We start from the raw sequence: 16,144 nt of genomic DNA, 5'->3' as shown, positions 1-16,144 counted from the left end.
AGCTTCAGTTCCTGCTTCAATTCCTGCTTCAGAGCTTTAAATGCTGTACATTCCTCTCAATAAACGAGACCTTGACAACAGAACCTTGCTTGGTCTCCTTCTTTTCTCCCCCTTTGACCCTCAGGTAGCGTCTCTTCGGGACCCTGAATAACTGGACCTGCTGGACTGGTCAGTTTTTTTTCTTTTAAATTCACATTATTGTTATTTTTTTGTATAAAACTTTTATGTGACAGCCAGAGCTGGAGCCTGGGTCCTCTGAACAGAGAATCTGGTGTGGCTTTTCAAAAGACGGTCATTGAATTCCTGATTAGGATACTTGGTCATATTTGAGCTTAAGTGGCCTTGGCAAAGTTTCCCAGGGAGGCAGTAGAGCCCTAGCTAGGGCATATCAAGCCTCAAAACCAGGCTTCATCAGTACCTTCTTGGGCACAGAAGTAGAGGTGATGCCAGTGCCTCTAGAATGCAGAGACACAGCAGCCTGTTACCTTGCATGGAACAATGTGGGGCTTGGCACTCTTGTTCCCCAAGTAACCTCTCCACACAGGGATGATGAAAACTTGGCCAGTATGATGGGCCCTGAGAGAACAGTGGCTAACTCCTTGGAGCACTTAACACCAACACCAACATGACCATTGTAATCCCCAAATAGTGACAAAAGCATTAAGCCTGGTCCACTGTCCAGGCTTGAGTCTGCTTCTGCACTGGCAAGATTTTTAGAATTTCATTCTTTAGGAATAGACCCAAGGGGAAATATCTGTTATTCCTGATTCCTTAATGGAAAGAGAGAACAGGTAGATTTTCTCCAGGAACTTAAACTTAATGTTCATGACCAGGTGGCCTAGGTTAGTGACAGACATCCACTCTTTGACTTCAGTTTTACCTCCAAAAGCCCCTGAGCCTCCTCCACAATCATAGCCCTTAAGACTGACCCTTAATCCTCCTTGGAAATCAAAGCTGCCTCTGAATCCTATGTCTTCAGGTCTACTAGGCCTTCTCACTGCATTATTAATCTTCCATTTTCTACTTTCCTGAAGAAGGAGGAGGAGGAGAAGAAGGGAAAGGAGGAGGAAGGAGAAAGAGAATAAGAATAAGAAGCCCATCCTTAAACTTTTTCTGTATTAAAGCATCAGTACAATAATGAGAGCGTAGACCATTATTCCCTGAATACATCTCAAAACTCATAGACTCCAATATTTCCATATTAAAAAATAAGGCTTCAACATGTACTTTGAGATTTTCAAACACAATACCCTAGCTGATCATCTAATTGCCTGTATTTAATTCAAGCAGTTAAAACACCAATTGAGAAACATATGGTATCTGGATACCTGATCTACAAAATAGGTTAAGACACAATTCTCTCTCACAAATAATCTATCATTTTCCTTTTCAACCAAAAAAGGAATAGAAACCTTAATGACATAGATAAGTATATACATGAAATTCGAATACAAGAGTAGCAGTAATGATTACATATGGAGTTCTCAACAATGATCCGTAGACACATTTCATATATAAGATGATACACTTAACTGTAACAAAATTGTTGGATTAGTTCATGCAATTTACTGTGAGACCTGGGAGTATAGATAGCATTAGCAACTTATAAAAAGCACTGTAGGCAAAGTACTCACTAAAATAGGCAATATTTCATACATGAACTTCAGTTTGCTTATTTTCCAGTCATGTTACAGTCACACTAGGTCAGACAGATTGCTCTGTTCTGTGAAGTCTCTCAGGGACTTCATACTTCCATTGTGCTCTTACATTATTTTCTAGAGTGTGGTCACAATCATCTGCATGACTGAAGGTGAGTTTCTTCATGTCTTCGTACAAGCTGAGCTGAAAGAATAAAAATAATGTTCAAAGCAGTAAGAACTGTGTATGTGCTGCTCATATTATTATAATTACAGCACGGTTTGCAGTCACTTGTGCTCAGCACCAATACTTAGGACATGGTTACCTGGGCAACTATCAGCTTTGAAGAAGGCTGAGTAACACAGCCTCTAACTTGCCAGCTAGAATGTACAATGGAAAGTGGATTTAAGAGGGAGGTCTCAGTCTCTCAATGAGTCAAGTACAGTTAGTGCTCTGTTACTTTATTTGAGCAGTTGAGTGCAATGTGATGGGACTGCAAAGCTGAAATATAGTAAAATTTGGGAATCTTTGATAAGACAATTATGGGAAAGCTGAAAGGGTTTAAAATGAACAGGGATGATGACAATTTATTCGGTTAGAAGAATCCCGTGTTACTTCTGAAATAGGATAACCATATGAAAATTTTAATATTGAGGTAAATCTTTGAATAAAAGACAGATATTGACTCCTGAGGCTGCAGAGCGGAGGAGACCACCAACACTGCCCACCCCTGCCCACATCCCTGGCCCAAGAGGCAACTGTATAAGGCCTCTGGGTTCCCGTAGGGGAGGGCCCGGGAGCGGCAGGACCCCTGCGCCTGAGACACTGCCGGAACCTGAAGGAAACAGACCGGATAAACAGTTCTCTGCACCCAAATCCCGTGGGAGGGAGAGCTGAACCTTCAGAGAGGCGGACACGCCTGGGAAACCAGAAGAGACTGCACTCTGTGCACATCCAGGCGCCAGAGGAAAACACCAAACGCCATCTGGAACCCTGGTGCATGGAGGCTCCTGGAAAGAGCGGCGCAGATCTTCCCGGTTGCTGCCACAGCGGAGAGGACTTAGGCAGTACCCCACGAGCAAACTTGAGCCTTGGAACTGCAGATAGGACCAACTTTTCCCCTGCAAGAAACCTGCCTGGTGAACTCAGGACACACAGAGGCAAAATTCCTCTAAGGCCGGGCACTTCCTGTGTTTACCGGAAGTCCCACACCGGCGGATCCCGGACCGCAGCAGCTCTCTGCTCCCAAACCCCGTGGGAGAGAGACCTCACCGCCTGATCAGGTGGGCACTCCTGAGGCTGCAGAGCGGAGGAGACCACCAACACTGCCCACCCCTGCCCACATCCCTGGCCCAAGAGGCAACTGTATAAGGCCACTGGGTTCCCATAGGGGAGGGCCCGGGAGCGGCAGGACCCCTGCGCCTGAGACACTGCCGGAACCTGAAGGAAACAGACCGGATAAACAGTTCTCTGCAACCAAATCCCGTGGGAGGGAGAGCTGAACCTTCAGAGAGGCGGACACGCCTGGGAAACCAGAAGAGACTGCACTCTGTGCACATCCAGGCGCCAGAGGAAAACACCAAACGTCATCTGAAACCCTGGTGCACGGAGGCTCCCAGAAGGAGCGGCACAGATTTTCCTGGTTGCTGCCACAGCGGAGAAGACTTAGGCAGTACCCCACGAGCAAACTTGAGCCTTGGAACCACAGGTAGGACCAACTTTTCCCCTGCAAGAAACCTGCCTGGTGAACTCAAGACACAGGCCCACAGGAACAGCTGAAGACCTGTAGAGAGGAAAAACTACACGCCCGAAAGCAGAACACTCTGTCCCCATAACTGGCTGAAAGAAAACAGGAAAACAGGTCTACAGCACTCCTGACACACAGGTTATAGGACAGTCTAGCCACTGTCAGAAATAGCAGAACAAAGTAACACTAGAGATAATCTGATGGCGAGAGGCAAGCGCAGGAACCCAAGCAACAGAAACCAAGACTACATGGCATCATCGGAGCCCAATTCTCCCACCAAAGCAAACACGGAATATCCAAACACACCAGAAAAGCAAGACCTAGTTTCAAAATCATATTTGATCATGATGCTGGAGGACTTCAAGAAAGACATAAAGAACTCCCTTAGAGAACAAGTAGAAGCCTACAGAGAGGAATCGCAAAAATCCCTGAAAGAATTCCAGGAAAACCCAATCAAACAGTTGAAGGAATTAAAAATGGAAATAGAAGCAATCAAGAAAGAACACATGGAAACAACCCTGGACATAGAAAATCAAAAGAAAAGACAAGGAGCTGTAGATACAAGCTTCACCAACAGAATACAAGAGATGGAAGAGAGAATCTCGGGAGCAGAAGATTCCATAGAAATCATTGACTCAACTGTCAAAGATAATGTAAAGCGGAAAAAGCTACTGGTCCAAAACATACAGGAAATCCAGGACTCAATGAGAAGATCAAACCTAAGGATAATAGGTATAGAAGAGAGTGAAGACTCCCAGCTCAAAGGACCAGTAAATATCTTCAACAAAATCATAGAAGAAAACTAACCTAACCTAAAAAAAGAGATACCCATAGGCATACAAGAAGCCTACAGAACTCCAAATAGATTGGACCAGAAAAGAAACACCTCCCGTCACATAATTGTCAAAACACCAAACGCACAAAATAAAGAAAGAATATTAAAAGCAGTAAGGGAAAAAGGTCAAGTAACATATAAAGGCAGACCTATCAGAATCACACCAGACTTCTCGCCAGAAACTATGAAGGCCAGAAGATCCTGGACAGATGTCATACAGACCCTAAGAGAACACAAATGCCAGCCCAGGTTACTGTATCCTGCAAAACTCTCAATTAACATAGATGGAGAAACCAAGATATTCCATGACAAAACCAAATTTACACAATATCTTTCTACAAGTCCAGCACTACAAAGGATAATAAAGGGTAAAGCCCAACATAAGGTGGCAAGCTATACCCTAGAAGCAAGAAACTAATCATCTTGGCAACAAAACAAAGAGAATGAAAGCACACAAACATAACCTCACTTCCAAATATGAATATAACGGGAAGCAATAATCACTATTCCTTAATATCTCTCAATATCAATGGCCTCAACTCCCCAATAAAAAGACATAGATTAACAAACTGGATACGCAACGAGGACCCTGCATTGTGCTGCCTACAGGAAACACACCTCAGAGACAAAGACAGACATTACCTCAGAGTGAAAGGCTGGAAAACAATTTTCCAAGCAAATGGTCAGAAGAAGCAAGCTGGAGTAGCCATTCTAATATCAAATAAAATCAATTTTCAACTAAAAGTCATCAAAAAAGATAAGGAAGGACACTTCATATTCATCAAAGGAAAAATCCACCAAGATGAACTCTCAATCCTAAATATCTATGCCACAAATACAAGGGCACCTACATATGTAAAAGAAACCTTACTAAAGCACAAAACACACATTGCACCTCACACAATAATAGTGGGAGATTTCAACACCCCACTCTCTTCAATGGACAGATCATGGAAACAGAAATTAAACAGAGATGTAGACAGACTAAGAGAAGTCATGAGCCAAATGGACTTAACGGATATTTATAGAACATTCTATCCTAAAGCAAAAGGATATACCTTCTTCTCAGCTCCTCATGGTACTTTCTCCAAAATTGACCATATAATTGGTCACAAAACGGGCCTCAACAGGTACAGAAAGATAGAAATAATCCCATGCGTGCTATCGGACCACCACGGCCTAAAACTGGTCTTCAATAACAATAAGGGAAGAATGCCCACATATAGGTAGAAATTGAACAATGCTCTACTCAATGATAACCTGGTCAAGGAAGAAATAAAGAAAGAAATTAAAAACTTTTTAGAATTTAATGAAAATGAAGGTACAACATACCCAAACTTATGGGACACAATGAAAGCTGTGCTAAGAGGAAAACTCATAGCTCTGAGTGCCTGCAGAAAGAAACAGGAAAGAGCATATGTCAGCAGCTTGACAGCACACCTAAAAGCTCTAGAACAAAAAGAAGCAAATACACCCAGGAGGAGTAGAAGGCAGGAAATAATCAAACTCAGAGCTGAAATCAACCAAGTAGAAACAAAAAGGACCATAGAAAGAATCAACAGAACCAAAAGTTGCTTCTTTGAGAAAATCAACAAGATAGATAAACCCTTAGCCAGACTAACGAGAGGACACAGAGAGTGCGTCCAAATTAACAAAATCAGAAATGAAAAGGGAGACATAACTACAGATTCAGAGGAAATTCAAAAAATCATCAGATCTTACTATAAAAACCTATATTCAACAAAACTTGAAAATCTTCAGGAAATGGACAATTTCCTAGACAGATACCAGGTATTGAAGTTAAATCAGGAACAGATAAACCAGTTAAACAACCCCATAACTCCTAAGGAAATAGAAGCAGTCATTAAAGGTCTCCCAACCAAAAAGAGCCCAGGTCCAGACGGGTTTAGTGCAGAATTCTATCAAACCTTCATAGAAGACCTTATACCAATATTATCCAAACTATTCCACAAAATTGAAACAGATGGAGCCCTACCGAATTCCTTCTATGAAGCCACAATTACTCTTATACCTAAACCACACAAAGACCCAACAAAGAAAGAGAACTTCAGACCAATTTCCCTTATGAATATCGATGCAAAAATACTCAATAAAATTCTGGCAAACCGAATTCAAGAGCACATCAAAACAATCATCCACCATGATCAAGTAGGCTTCATCCCAGGCATGCAGGGATGGTTTAATATAAGGAAAACCATCAACGTGATCCATCATATAAACAAACTGAAAGAACAGAACCACATGATCATTTCATTAGATGCTGAGAAAGCATTTGACAAAATTCAACACCCCTTCACGATAAAAGTCCTGGAAAGAATAGGTATTCAAGGCCCATACCTAAACATAGTAAAAGCCATATACAGCAATCCAGTTGCTAACATTAAACTAAATGGAGAGAAACTTGAAGCAATCCCACTAAAATCAGGGACTAGACAAGGCTGCCCACTCTCTCCCTACTTATTCAATATAGTTCTTGAAGTTCTAGCCAGAGCAATCAGACAACAAAAGGAGATCAAGGGGATACAGATCGGAAAAGAAGAGGTCAAAATATCACTATTTGCAGACGACATGATAGTATATTTAAGTGATCCCAAAAGTTCCACCAGAGAACTACTAAAGCTGATAAACAACTTCAGCAAAGTGGCTGGGTATAAAATTAACTCAAATAAATCAGTTGCCTTCCTCTATACAAAAGAGAAACAAGCCGAGAAAGAAATTAGGGAAACGACACCCTTCATAATAGACCCAAATAATATAAAGTACCTCGGTGTGACTTTAACCAAGCAAGTAAAAGATCTGTACAATAAGAACTTCAAGACACTGAGGAAAGAAATTGAAGAAGACCTCAGAAGATGGAAAGATCTCCCATGCTCATGGATTGGCAGGATTAATATAGTAAAAATGGCCATTTTACTAAAAGCAATCTACAGATTCAATGCAATCCCCATCAAGATACCAATCCAATTCTTCAAAGAGTTAGACAGAACAATTTGCAAATTCATCTGGAATAACAAAAAACCCAGGATAGCTAAAGCTATCCTCAACAATAAGAGGACTTCAGGGGGAATCACTATCCCTGAACTCAAGCAGTATTACAGAGCAATAGTGATAAAAACTGCATGGTATTGGTACAGAGACAGACAGATAGACCAATGGAATAGAATTGAAGACCCAGAAATGAACCCACACACCTATGGTCACTTGATTTTTGACAAAGGAGCCAAAACCATCCAATGGAAAAAAGATAGCATTTTCAGCAAATGGTGCTGGTTCAACTGGAGGGCAACATGTAGAAGAATGCAGATCGATCCATGCTTATCACCCTGTACAAAGCTTAAGTCCAAGTGGATCAAGGACCTCCACATCAAACCAGACACACTCAAACTAATAGAAGAAAAACTAGGGAAGCATCTGGAACACATGGGCACTGGAAAAAATTTCCTGAACAAAACACCAATGGCTTATGCTCTAAGATCAAGAATCGACAAATGGGATCTCATAAAACTGCAAAGCTTCTGTAAGGCAAAGGACACTGTGGTTAGGACAAAACAGCAACCAACAGATTGGGAAAAGATCTTTACCAATCCTATAACAGATAGAGGCCTTATATCCAAAATATACAAAGAACTCAAGAAGTTAGACCGCAGGGAAACAAATAACCCTATTAAAAAATGGGGTTCAGAGCTGAACAAAGAATTCACAGCTGAGGAAAGCCGAATGGCTGAGAAACACCTAAAGAAATGTTCAACATCTTTAGTCATAAGGGAAATGCAAATCAAAACAACCCTGAGATTTCACCTCACACCAGTGAGAATGGCTAAGATCAAAAACTCAGGTGACAGCAGATGCTGGCGAGGATGTGGAGAAAGAGGAACACTCCTCCATTGTTGGTGGGATTGCAGACTGGTAAAACCATTCTGGAAATCAGTCTGGAGTTTCCTCAGAAAATTGGACATTGAACTGCCTGAGGATCCAGCCATACCTCTCTTGGGCATATACCCAAAAGATGCCTCAACATATAAAAGAGACACGTGCTCCACTATGTTCATCGCAGCCTTATTTATAATAGCCAGAAAATGGAAAGAACCCAGATGCCCTTCAACAGAGGAATGGATACAGAAAATGTGGTACATCTACACAATGGAATATTACTCAGCTATCAAAAACAACGAGTTTATGAAATTCGTAGGCAAATGGTTGGAACTGGAAAATATCATCCTGAGGAGCTAACCCACTCACAGAAAGACATACATGGTATGCACTCATTGATAAGTGGTTATTAGCCCAAATGCTTGAATTACCCTAGATCCCTAGAACAAATGAAACTCAAGACGGATGATCAAAATGTGAATGCTTCACTCCTTCTTTAAATGAGGAAAAAGAATACCCTTGGCAGGGAAGGGAGAGGCAAAGATTAAAACAGAGACTGAAGGAACACCCATTCAGAGCCTGCCCCACAGGTGGCCCATACATATACAGCCACCCAATTAGACAAGATGGATGAAGCAAAGAAGTTTAGACCGACAGGAGCCGGATGTAGATCGCTCCTGAGAGACACAGCCAGAATACAGCAAATACAGAGGCGAATGCCAGCAGCAAACCACTGAACTGAGAATAGGTCCCCCGTTGAAGGAATCAGAGAAAGAACTGGAAGAGCTTGAAGGTGCTCGAGACCCCAAAAGTACAACAATGTCAAGCAACCAGAGCTTCCAGGGACTAAGCCACTACCTAAAGACTATACATGGACTGACCCTGGACTCTGTCCCCATAGGTAGCAATGAATATCCTCGTAAGAGCACCAGTGGAAGGGGAAGCCCTGGGTCCTGCTAAGACTGAACCCCCAGTGAACTAGACTATGCGGGGAGGGTGGCAATGGGGGGAGGTTTGGGAGGGGAATACCGAAAAGGAAGGGGAGGGGGGAGGGTGATGATGTCCGGAAACCGGGAAAGGGAATAACACTTGAAATGTATATAAGAAATACTCAAGATAATAAAAAAAATAAAATAAAAAAAAAGAATGAGGAAATAAAAAAAATGCAAAGAGTATAATATGTTTTAGGCTGAGTATTTAATTTTGCTTAATATATACTGAATAATAAATGAAAAAAAAAAGACAGATATTAACTAGGCTTTATATATTTTAAGGTAATTTTGCAGTGAGTCTTACATTTATGTCTTCCTATGAAAAGGACCTATTTTCAATAAAAAGAAAAAAAATACTATCATATATAAGATTATAAAAGCCAGGAATTGTGATTGCTTAAATACCACAATTAGGTTTTCATAGGAACACCCATCATTACTCTGGAAATTGTCTAATAAATGGATCTGTCAAAGGAATTTCCAGGAATTATATTTTGAGTCATTAGTCACCACCCTGTCTGAGAATCTATACTGAATATTTTTTATATGTTTGTTATCCTGGTGGATATTCCTTTTCTGAATAGTATTTCCACCTTTAATTGTATCGATTTTATTCTGACTTAAAGCCCAAATTAGCAACCAATTTTAGTTTTTCTCCACTCAGCCTTAGTCTATTTTTATTTATTTACTTCATTCAATACTTATTTTTATTTTATGTACATTAATGTTTTGACTGTGTGTATGTCTCTATGAGTGGCTCAGATTCTCTGAACTGGAGAACAGATGGTTGTGAGCTGTCATGTGGGTTTTGAGACTAGAACCTAGTTCCTCTGGAAGAACAGTCAGAATTCTTAGCAACTGAGCAATCTCTCCAGTCCCATCTACTTTTATTTTTATGTTAGATTAAGCTCAATTAGTTAATAAATCCATTTAGTGTTTACAGGCATTGCCTATTTTGCTTTCTATTACTTCCAGTTGCACTGATTTCATAGTGATATTTTTATTTAGAAGAAATTAATTACAAGCAAGTAAAGGGTTGAAATATGATTAGCTTTTATGTACCTCCTACTCCAGATTTATACAGTCTTGGAAATTCACCATTGCCTTATTTTCAAAGAATCATAAGGGGAGACTGAAATGAGTCTTAGTGTATGTGTCATGGAATTAATTGATGAAATTGTTGGTAAGGTGTGAAATTTAAAATATTCTTTTCTATACCAAAGTATTGCTACTAAATCATAGAACTCATTCAAGCCTTTCATGATTTTTGTTGTAGCCCCTTATGATTTCTAAATTGAAAACTTAATACCACGTCTTAGAGAAACTCAAGGAAGAAAGATTTTCTTTTGTGTTTTACTTCCTTTTTTTTTTCCCCAGAGCTGGAGACTGAACCCAGGACCTTGTGCTTGCTAGGCAAGCACTCTACCACTGAGCTAAATCCCCAACACCTGTGTTTTACTTCTAATAGGAATCTAGTCCATCATGGTGCTAAAGGCATCACAATAGAATGCGAAGTCAGGAGAACAGGAAGAATGTGACTGCTCACATTTTCATTTCCAGATAGGAAAGAGGTATCAAACTATCAATGGTGAGAGACAAGAACTAAAGCCCAGACAGTCTGGGACAGGAACCTCCCCATTTACATCTGTGCCCACAGCTCTTGGTACCCAGATCCCACTAAAAGAGAGGTGGTCTCCCAGGAGTGTTAACTTCTGCTCAGAGGGACTCGCCTAGAGTCTTCAGGACACAGGAAATGGGGAACAGTCTGGGACAGGACCATTCCAGTTTCTGTCTGCACCCAGACCTGACCTAGTGCCACAGCTCTCTGTACCCAGATCCTGCAAAAAGGGAGCTGGTCTCCCAGGAGTGCTGACCAACACACTTGCAGGAGGGTTAAGCCACTGTCAGAGATAGCAGATTAGCTGACAGCAGAGACAACCAGATGGTGGGAGGCTAGTGAAAGAACCTAAGTAACAGAAACCAAGGCCACTTAGCATCATCGGAACAAAATTCTCCCACCAGAGCAAGTCCTGGATACCCCACAACACCAGAAAAGCAAGATTCTAATTTAAAATCACATATTATGATGATGTCAGAGGACTTTAAGAAAGACATAAATGAATCCCTTAAAGAAATACAGGACAACACAGGTAAACAAGTAGAAGCCCTTAAAGAGGAAACATAAAAATGGCTTAAAGAATTACAGGATAAACAGTCTGAGAAAGAAATTAGGGAAAGGACACCCTTCACAATAGTCATAAATAATATAAAATACGTCAGTGTCATTCTAACCAAGCAAGTGAAAGATCTGTATGACAAGAAATTCAAGTCTATGAAGAAAGAAATCGAAGAAGTTCTCAGAAGATGGAAAGATCTTTCATGCTCGTGGATTGGTAGGATTAATATAGTAAAAATGGCTATTTTGCCAAAAGCAACCTACAGATTCAATGCAATCCCTATCAAAAAACCAAGTCAATTCTTTCCAGATTTAGAAAGAGCAATTTTCAAATTCATTTGGAATCACAAACAACCCAGGACAGCAAAAACTATTCTCAACAATAAATGAATTTCTGGGGGAATCATCATCCCTAACCTCCAGCTGTATTGCAGAGCAATAGTGATTAAAAAAATAAGACAACAAAAAAATATATGGTATTGATACAGAGACAGGCAGGTATACCAATGGAATAGAATTAAGGACCCAGAAATGAACCCACGCACATCTATATTTGATCTTTGACAAAGGGTCTAAAACCATCCAATGGAAAAAAGACAGCATTTTCAACAAATGGTGCTGGTTGAACTGGTTGGCAGCATGTAGAAGAATGAAAATTGAACCATTCTTATCGACTTGTACAAAGCTCAAGTTCAAGTGGACCAAGGACCTCCACATAAAACCAGATACACTGAAACAAATAGAAGAGAAAGTGGGAAAAATCCTTGAACACATTGGCACAGGGGAAAATTTCCGGAACACACTACCAATGTCTTATGCTTGAAGATCAACAATAGACAAATAGAATTCATAAAATTGCAAAAGCTTCTGTAAGGCAAGGGACACTGTCAATAGGATAAAACAGCAACCCACAGATTAGGAAAAGATCTTTACCAATCCTATATCAGATAGAGGGCTAATATCCAATATATACAAAGAACTCTAGAAGTTAGACTCCAGAGAACCAAATAACCCTATTTAAAAATGAGGTACAGAGCTAAACAAGAATTCGCAACTAGGAAATATCAAATGGCTGAGAAGCACCTAAAGAAAGCTGCTATGAACACAGTGGTGCACATCCTTAGTCGTCAGGGAAATGCATATTAAAATAACACTGAGATTCTACCCCATACCAGTCAGAATGGCTAAGATCCAAAACTCAGGTGACAACAAATGTTGGCAAGGATGTGGAGAAAGGGGAACACTCATCCATTGTTGGTAAAATTGCAAGCTGACACAACCACTCTAGAAATCAGTCTGGTGGTTCCTCAGAAAATTAGACATAGTCCTCCCCGAGAACCCAGCTATACTATTCCTAGGCATGTACCCAAAAGATGCTACAATATATAACAAGGACACATGCATCACTGTGTTCATAGCAGCCTTATTTACATTGGCCATAAACTGGAAAGAACTCAGATGTCCTTCAATAGAGGAATGGATACAGAAAATGGTGTGTATTTACATAATAGAAAACTACTCAGCTATTAAAAAACAATGACTTCATGCAATTCATAGGCAAATGATGGAATTAGAAAATATCATCCTATCACAAAAGAACACACATGGTATGCAATCACTGATAAGTGGATATTAGCCCAACAGCTCAGAATACCCAAGGTACAATTCACAGACCACATGTGTCGCGCCCAACCTCGACCACCAAGGAGGACACGACCAGAGGAGATCTTCTTCAAGCAGTTTATTCAGGAACCTTGATACAATCTTCTACTACCCCGGGGAACGCCCTACATCAGCTTAAGTACCCAATGCCAACCAACCCCAACATGCCACGTGGGTCATGCAGACAGGCTGTCACTATGTGGAACCTAGCAGGCCAGGCAGGCATAGCCAAATAAGGACTTGTTTACTACAAGGAGCGCTTACCGTTGGGAGGGTGGAAGGCGGAAACCGGAAACCAGCCCCATCTTTGAGGCGCGGCATGTCGCAGCTCCCTACACACATGAAGCTCAATGGAAGACCGAAGTGTGGATGCTTAAGCCCTTCTTAGAAAGGGGAACAAAATACTACAGGAGGAAATAGGGAGACAAAATATGGAGCAGAGTCTGAAGAAAAGCCATCAAGAGACTTCCCCTCTGGGGGAATCCACCCCATATGCAAACACTAAACCTAGACAATACTGTGGATGCCAAGAAGTACATGCTGACAAGAGCCTGATATAATTGTCTCCTGAGGCTCAGCTAGAACCTGAAAAATACAGAGACAGATGCTCGCAGCCAACCACTGGACTGAGAATGGGGTCCCCAACAGAGGAGTTAGAGAAAGGTCTGAAGGAGCTGAAGGGGTTTGAATCCCTATAAAAAAAACAGTATCAACCAACCAGACCCCCCAGTTTTCCCAGGGACTAAACCACCATCCCAAGAGTATACTGGGATGGGCCTATGGCTCCAGCTGCATGTGTAACAGAGAATGGCCTTGTGAGTCAACAGTGGGAGGAGAGGTCCTTGAACCTGCCAAGGCTTGATGACCCAGTGTAGGGAAATGTCAGGGCAGAGGTGGGGGTGGATGGGTGGGTGGGTTAGGGAGCACCCCCATAGAAGAAGGGAAAGGGGAATGGAATAGCAGATTTCTGGAGGGGAAACTCGGAAAGGGGATAACATTTAAAAATTTTAAAAATCTAAAAAAAAAAAAAAGAAAGAAAGGAAAAAAAAAAGGAACCAAAGTCCATCAGCTCATAGGCAAATCAACAACATGTTAGATTCAGCACCGATTCAGTTTTAAAAAGGAAGGAAATTAATGTATTTGCTACAACATAGATGAGTAACTTAGAAATACAGGTAAGAGTACCAAGTTACATATTTGAAACTCTTCATATACTATGTACAATTAGCATAAAAAAGTTTTAAAATTTCTGTCTTTTTGAAAATATATTCAATATCAGATGAAAATACATAAAAACTATCAATGTACTTTAACTAATTATTTTTTTTTTAATGAACTTGAGTATTTCTTCTATACATTTCAAGTGTTATTCCCTTTCCCGGTTTCCGGGCAAACATCCCCCTCCCCCCTCCCTTTCCTTATGGGTGTTTCCCTCCCAACCCTCCCCCCATTGCCGCCCTCCCCCCTCCAGTCTAGTTCACTGGGGGTTCAGTCTTAGCAGGACCCAGGGCTTCCCCTTCCACTGGTGCTCTTACTAGGATATTCATTGCTACCTATGGGGTCAGAGTCCAGGGTCAGTCCATGTATAGACTTTAGGTAGTGGCTTAGTCCCTGGAAGCTCTGGTTGGTTGGCATTGTTGTACATATGGGGTCTCGAGCCCCTTCAAGCTCTTCCAGTTCTTTCTCTGATTCCTTCAACGGGGGACCTATTCTCAGTTCAGTGGTTTGCTGCTGGCATTCGCCTCTGTATTTGCTGTATTCTGGCTGTGTCTCTCAGGAGCGATCTACATCCGGTTCCTGTAGGCCTGCACTTCTTTGCTTCGTCCATCTTCTCTAATTGGGTGGCTGTATATGTATGGGTCATATGTGGGGCAGGCTCTGAATGGGTGTTCCTTCAGTCTCTGTTTTAATCTTTGCCTCTCCCTTCCCTGCCAAGGGTATTCTTTTTCCTCATTTAAAGAAGGAGTGAAGCATTCACATTTTGATCATCCATCTTGAGTTTCGTTTGTTCTAGGGATCTAGGGTAATTCAAGCATTTGGGCTAAAAGCCACTTATCAATGAGTGCATACCATGTATGTCTTTCTGTGAATGGGTTAGCTCACTCAGGATGATATTTTCCAGTTCCAAACATTTGCCTACGAATTTCATAAAGTCGTTGTTTTTGATAGCTGAGTAATATTCCATTGTGTAGATGTACCACATTTTCTGTATCCATTCCTCTGTTGAAGGGCATCTGGGTTCTTTCCAGATTCTGGCTATTATAAATAAGGCTGCGATGAACATAGTGGAGCACGTGTCTCTTTTGTATGTTGAGGAATCTTTTGGGTATATGCCCAAGAGAGGTATAGCTGGATCCTCAGGCAGTTCAATGTCCAATTTTCTGAGGAACCTCCAGACTGATTTCCAGAATGGTTTTACCAGTCTGCAATCCCACCAACAATGGAGGAGTGTTCCTCTTTCTCCACATGCTCGCCAGCATCTGCTGTCACCTGAGTTTTTGATCTTAGCCATTCTCACTGGTGTGAGGTGAAATCTCAGGGTTGTTTTGATTTGCATTTCCCTTATGACTAAAGATGTTGAACATTTCTTTAGGTGTTTCTCAGCCATTCGGCATTTCTCAGCTGTGAATTCTTTGTTTAGCTCTGAACCCCATTTTTTAATAGGGTTATTTGTCTCCCTGCGGTCTAACTTCTTGAGTTCTTTGTATATTTTGGATATAAGGCCTCTATCTGTTGTAGGATTGGTAAAGATCTTTTCCCAATCTGTTGGTTGCTGTTTTGTCCTAACCACAGTGTCCTTTGCCTTACAGAAGCTTTGCAGTTTTATGAGATCCCATTTGTCGATTCTTGATCTTAGAGCGTAAGCCATTAGTGTTTTGTTCAGGAAATTTTTTCCAGTGCCCATGTGTTCCAGATGCTTCCCTAGTTTTTCTTCTATTAGTTTGAGTGTGTCTGGTTTGATGTGGAGGTCCTTGATCCACTTGGACTTAAGTTTTGTACAGGGTGATAAGCATGGATCGATCTGCATTCTTCTACATGTTGCCCTCCAGTTGAACCAGCACCATTTGCTGAAAATGCTATCTTTTTTCCATTGGATGGTTTTGGCTCCTTTGTCAAAAATCAAGTGACCATAGGTGTGTGTGTTCATTTCTGGGTCTTCAATTCTATTCCATTGGTCTATCTGTCTGTCTCTGTACCAATAC

At 41.2% G+C, this 16,144-nt stretch overlaps 1 long non-coding RNA gene and 1 pseudogene across 1 annotated transcript; both read right to left on the bottom strand.

Moving 5' to 3' along the window:
* Positions 1 to 332: 332 nt before the first annotated feature.
* Rps2-ps20 (ribosomal protein S2, pseudogene 20) lies at positions 333 to 1,505 on the bottom strand (annotated as a pseudogene).
* A 148-nt stretch (positions 1,506 to 1,653) lies between these two features.
* LOC134481753 (uncharacterized) lies at positions 1,654 to 13,649 on the bottom strand. Its single transcript, XR_010057522.1, has 2 exons — positions 13,206 to 13,649; positions 1,654 to 1,842 (listed from the first exon to the last, which is right to left on the bottom strand). It is a non-coding gene; the product is annotated as an uncharacterized LOC134481753 (long non-coding RNA).
* Between the last annotated feature and the right edge of the window lie 2,495 nt (positions 13,650 to 16,144).

The sequence above is a fragment of the Rattus norvegicus genome, chromosome 14 (assembly GCF_036323735.1).
Source record: "Rattus norvegicus strain BN/NHsdMcwi chromosome 14, GRCr8, whole genome shotgun sequence".
NCBI classification, from domain to species: domain Eukaryota; kingdom Metazoa; phylum Chordata; class Mammalia; order Rodentia; family Muridae; genus Rattus; species Rattus norvegicus.
This window is presented reverse-complemented; position numbering and strand designations above follow the sequence as displayed.